At 52.8% G+C, this 6,000-nt stretch overlaps 1 protein-coding gene across 3 annotated transcripts in view; it reads left to right on the top strand.

Annotated features, from left to right (window-relative positions):
• Positions 1-6,000, top strand: part of CPXM2 (carboxypeptidase X, M14 family member 2) — a 129,988-nt gene that overhangs the window by 101,880 nt on the left and 22,108 nt on the right. The window lies entirely within an intron of this gene.

The raw sequence follows: 6,000 nt of genomic DNA, 5'->3' as shown, positions 1-6,000 counted from the left end.
TCAACCCTCAGTTCATTCTCAGCATTCAATAGTCTCTCAAGTTTTGCATCCCTCTCTCTCCCCAACTCTCTCTCCCTCCTCCGCTCCCCCTGGTTCTCCATTAGGTCTCTCCTGTTTTCCTGCTAGACCTATGAGTGCAAACATGTGGTTTCTGTCCTTCTCTGCCTGGCTTACTTCACTCAGCATGACACCCTCAAGGTCCATCCACTTTCCTACGAAGGGCCATATGTCATTCCCTCTCATTGCCATGTAGTACTCCATGGTGAATACATACCACATCTTCTTGATCCATTCGTCAGGGGATGGACATTTGGGCTCCTTCCATGTTTTGGCTATTGTTGACACTTTTTAAAGCTGAATCCTTTGGAGAAGGGCCTGGAGGTCTAAATTTTTCAAAGCTCTCCTTGTGTTTCTAATGTACAGCCAGGCTTGAGAACTACCAGTTGATACCTTTATAGCTTTCAGTACTTCTGTGCCCTTAGCAGCAAAAGTCAATCCCAGCCGACATGGTCCCCAGAATTAGTTACAGAAACCAAGTAATTCCGAGCTGGGGACAATATTTGTGTACTGGGCCCGGAACGGAGAAGGGACCATTGATTAGGATGGGCTACAAGAGCAGTCCACATGCCGGGTGCTCTGCCTGTAAAATCCTGTTCAACCTCTGTCCCCAGTATGGTTCTAGAAAGCCCAGCGGGGGCTGACAAATGAGAAACCCTTGGATGCCTAAGAGCCTGTTTGCAGAGACTGAACGGTCAGAGATCCTCACGGATACATTTCCAGAACAAGGATTCGCTGAGGGCAACTCAGCATGGCTCAAAGCAAAGGTCCATGGGCGCTGAGAGAAGGAGCTGGCCACCCAGTACAAGAGGAGATGTTCCTGAGGTTGGAGCACCTAGGCCTAGCTGAGCGGGCTCTCGGCCTCATCCCAGGGAACCCATAAAGCCAGCTCACCTCAATGTCATTTACTCTGAGACGCTCACACACAGCTTCCAGTCCCTTGGCAGTCAGCACAGACCGAGAGGTGGGGCGCGCTGAAGAAATGGTCTCGCTGTCTTGTGCTTCAGAAACGAGGCTAATGTGTTTGGACTGGAGGTCTGCGCGTCATCCATGCTGCACTGCATCCTCTGGCATTTATAGGACTCTGGTCCCCTTTCCATTCCCCAGAGCACTCCTGTTAACTCGGCTTTGCTCACTGGACCTCTCAGGACGCCTTCTGCAAGCCCAGAAATGAGGCAAATACTAACTCAGTGCAATTAATGTCAAAAGCAACGAGTCTAAATGGTTTCAAATGAGCTGTTGCACAGAGAGTCTGGGGAGCTGGTGTCTTTAAATAGTTGTTCTCTGTGGGAAATCGGGGTCCTTCCAGAAAAGGAGAACGAGTGGCGGGTGTTTCGTTACCCTGGGCGATGCTGCTCACCGTCACGTGGTGATGTAGAGCCCAGAGGAGCCTTGGAGTGGCCAGTGCAGCGCCTACAGGTGGTCTGGGTGTCGCCAGGGCCCCACAGCCCTTCACTGGAAACTTCAAGGGAGCATCTATCAGTCCTGATGAGTGTTCCAGCCGGAAGTGACTTGCCATTTGGATTTCTGGCTCCTGGGGATGAAAACGAAGCCAGCATTTTAGCAATTCCCCGTATGGAGTTTGCTAGGTTACTATAGAAATCTCTCGACTTCAGGCAAAAAATGTTAGTTTATCCTACTATTGAGAGCGACATTTCCAACAAACAAAAAAAAATGAGAAACAGCAGTGGAGCAGGAAGAGAGAAGAGAAAATAGAAAAACATACTGCATCGGAAGGGGAAAATGCCGAGAACGTGTGCAGGAAATATTTCTAGAGCACTGACTTCTGAGGCTCTGTTCTCCCATGGGGGGGGAGCCCCGGTGGGTGGGGGGGAGGGCGAAGAGCTCTCCCCTCCAGGAATGCCACCTCCTTTCCAGGCCGAGTCACGGTACCTAATTGCTGAGTTACCTGTTTGTATGAGCCTCCTTCGTTGGGGACAATGAGGCCAGAAACCCCACCACTTTGTCATGAACCTGTAACGTGCACTTGACCAGTATGTGCAGTGGAGGTCTTTCCAGCGGGGATATTTGGGGAATCGGAGGGAGAAGTGACTGGTCTGACTGGCCTGGTTGGGAAGGACTGTGGGTGCTGTTGGCCAGCCTTGGGCAGGTGAAGACCGAAGGGCGGGCACCCCAGGCTGCGCGAGCAAAGGTGTGGAGGTAGGAGCAAATGGCATGTTTCTAGAACAGCCTGCAGAGAGAGGCTTTTGTACTGGGTCTGAGAATCAGAGGAGGTTTTTATGTGGCAGAGTAGTGTTTTGGGGGGACTAGCCTGGAAGTCCTGTAGGGGGTAGACTGGCAGGGATGGCTACGGTCCCCAGGAGAGAGGCCACCGGGCCTGAAGAAGGATGAGAGAGAGGCCTCTCTCAGGAGAACTGGCTAGTCCTTGGTCCCCTATTGGAATGAGCTGGGGGGACCGGGGGGGGGGGAGCCTGGCATGGCTCCAGAGAGGGTGGCATACCATCCACAAAGGGAGAGAGTCAGTGGTTTGGAGGAGAAGCCTCCTGATTTGACTTTGGTTTTGGATGTGGTGCAGTCAGGTGGGGTTTGGGAAGGCTGGTCATAAGGGGGCTGGGATGCAGAGACACAGGTGGGAACGCGGCCAGCTGGTGGCATTGACTTCCAGGGCCGCGAAGGTGGGTCAGGGCACTGAGCTGTGGGGCAGCGGCCGAGCCTGCCCTGGGGATGGGTGATGGTGGCAGGAAGCTAGGGAAGGGCATGCAGCCTGCAGGTCCGGATGAGCCCACCTCCTCACCCGTGGGGTCCCTCCTCCTGCCATGCTGTCCCCCCCCCCCCTCCCTCCGGGAGTTCTCCTCCCAGGGACCAGATGCAGTTGTGCCTGTGTCTCAGGCAAATGAAGAAAGCTGCTGGAAGAAGGCTTTTCCTCTTCTCCCCTCACCCTTTTAAAAAACATGTTCATTCATTGGAGGAACCCCTTTACATGAACATCACATGCAAACCCAAGGCTAAAGGTCAGTCCTCCTTGAACCCACCACCCAAAGAATCAGCCATTTGCATTCCCCTCCCTCCCCCTTCCCATTCAGGGCTGCAATTTCTGTGCTCACGGAACTCCTAGGATTCTGATCAGAGGATGGCTATAATTGTGCCCTGCTTTCCTTGCTCAGTATTGGGTCGTGAGCCATTTTCCATGGTGTCCTCATAGTTGTAATTATGCTCGTGAATTATGCAGCGTGCTCAGCCTTCCTGGCCGGAGCGCTTGGACGTCTCCCAGCTTTGTGTCCCCGGGGAAAGGCTGAAACATCTCACAAGTGCCACCGTGCCTGTCACTGTACCATCCTTTATGCAGAAGCCCCTTGTATATTGCTAGAAACTGAATGCCTAGAGGAGGGGCTTCAAGTTCTGTTTCCTGCAGAGCAGGGAGACAGCAGAGCCTAGGATTCGGTAGATACAAGGTTGGCAAAGCGCATTCCCGTCTCTGGGATGAGGAAACGATCTTAATGAAGCTAGGACTCTGCCAAGCCAAGCGCTCTCCAAGTGATCGTCCTCAACCTGCTTTCATTGTCTCCTCACCCTCCACCCCCACCCCCAGGAGGCCCCATAGACACTTACTCAAGGATCCTCCAACCCATTACATTAAATACTGATGAGTAACATTGAGTAGGGCTGAGCCCTGGAGGGCCCCAAAGCTTCGTGATGTGGAAGACTTTTAGCTCCTGACAACCAGATTTCACCGCTGGGTTGGGGTGGGGGGTGACATCACCCCTGCTAAGAAGGCATGCTCTGAGGCCAGGAGGAAATTCTAGTCTTTACTGTCACATTAGTCGTCATGACTCTGGGTGCCTGGGGGGCTCAGTCGGTTAAGCATCTGACTTTGACTCAGGTCATGATCTCATGGTTTGAGTCCTATGTCGGGCGAGCCCTGCTTCTCTCTCTGCCCCTCCCTCACTTGCGCCCTCTCTCTCTCAACAAAAAAGATCAGAACTCCAACTCCAGTAAGACATCTTTGACTCCTTTCAGGAATACGCAGGGTGGGTCCACGCCCGGTCTTTAACAGGGCTGGTGGCCAGTGGAGGGACCTCCCTGGCATTTCAGAGAGAATTTCCCTCCGTGCAGAGCAGATTGTAAGGAGCCTTCGTAAAGGAGATTCCTTACATGCCTGAGTCCTCTTTGCCATGTGTGGAAGGGACGCCCATGACACCACAGCACAAGGAGGGAGTGTGGCCTGCATGAAGACACTGTGCTGGGCGGGGTGTGGAGAGGTGACTGGGGAGTCGTGACTCCGTGCCCTCCTGAGCGATGTCTCCACGGCTGAGTGTGCATTCAGCGGGAGGCGGGGTTTCTTCTCCAGTGTCAAGGTCATGATCTCTAATGCAGGTGGCACATTGCTCCTGTGGCTGATTGAATGGGGGAGGAGGGTGGACACTGAAGGACAGCCAGGCTCTGTGTGGATGGCCATGTGTGATGCCTTAGTCAAGGATGACCCAAGGGGCTATGTCTGCAGAAATAGTCATTAATCTGCACCAAGGCGGTGGATCACAGGCTGCAGGGTTTGTGAGGTGGATGCTGGTGGGTGAGGTGGACCACAGTCTGCAGGACTGGAACAGGTGGCCCCGGACCAGATGGTGGCGGGGCCTTGGCCATCTTCAGAATGTTGTGGTGTGCTGCTGATGGAACAGGCAGCAGAGAGGTGCTGGTGTCGATCGCTTTGTTGCACCTTCAAGGACAGAGAAGGGCTCTCAGAGTCCAAAGCCCTGGCCGTACCTGGCACCAGCTGGGTGACCCTGGGCAAGTCACTCAGCATCTCTCTGTGCCTCAGTCTCCATGTCTGTAGGATGGGGACCATCATCTCTGCCTTACCTACCTCCCCTGGCCGTCGTGACTGTGAAGTTCAGTGAAGAAATAGAATGTGTGATGAGTGCAGTTGTTGACATTGTTAGTGATACTATTACCGTGTCCCTGGGGAAGACGTGGTGCTACGCACATGGCTCTGCCTCAGCCCTGCACGATGTACGTGTCCCTAATGGTGACAGGCATAGAAGCCACGGGTCCCTTGCGTGCTGCTTCTCCACTGACGGTGTGTTTGTGCTCTGGCCGTGTGGCGGGCAGGGTCCTTCATAGTCAGCTTCCCCTTTCTCGCAAGGGCGACCTGGGCTCCTGTGACTAGCTGATGAGCCCTCCTGACCTCCTTTGGCCCGTGCCTCACCCCCTCACGCTGGGGCTGTTCATCTAATGAGCTTGACTTTAAAAGTAAAATTCAGGGGTGCTTGGGTGGCTCAGTTGGTTAAGTATCTAGCTTCGGCTTAGGTCATGATCTCATGGATCGTGGGTTCGAGCCCCGTGTTGGGCTCTGTGCTGACAACTAGCTCGGAGCCTGGAGACTGCTTCTGGTTCTGTGTCTCCCTCTCTCTCTGACCCCGCCCCTGCTCGCACTGTCTCTTTCTCTCTCTCTCAAAAATAAATAAAAACATTTAAAAATTTAAAAAAAAGTAAAATTCAGAGGAAGCTGGGGGTTCAGTCTGTTGAGCATCTGTCTCTTGATTTCAGCTCAGGTCATGAAATGAGGGTCGTGGGATTGAGCCCCGCATCGGGCTCCGTGTTGAGCATGAGGTCTGCTTGGGATTCTCTCTCTTTCTCTCTGTCCCTCTCCCCTTCTCACTCTCTCTCTCTCAAATAAAATCAGCAAAATTTTAAAATTAATTTAGAAAATTAATTAACACATGTCTATTTCACTTCCTTGCATTTCTGTGTCAAGGTCTGCTTTCCTCCCCCTTTTAGCCGTATGACCCCTATTATCATGGCTTCCCTGCACCCCTTTATTTAGCACCAGTGAATTGGGTCATCAAACAACCACCCTCTGTTGTGCAGTGTGTCCCTTAAAGGATCTGTAGGCTAGTGAGGAGACAACAAGAAAACAGGAAACCCCAGAAAAAATGGTAATCCTGAGGCCAAGGGAGGTGATAATCACAACCGGAGGAGAAGATT

This window comes from Suricata suricatta, chromosome 2 (genome assembly GCF_006229205.1).
Source record: "Suricata suricatta isolate VVHF042 chromosome 2, meerkat_22Aug2017_6uvM2_HiC, whole genome shotgun sequence".
NCBI classification, from domain to species: domain Eukaryota; kingdom Metazoa; phylum Chordata; class Mammalia; order Carnivora; family Herpestidae; genus Suricata; species Suricata suricatta.
The sequence above is the reverse complement of the archived record's forward strand: the minus strand, read 5'-3'. Positions and strand labels throughout refer to the sequence as shown.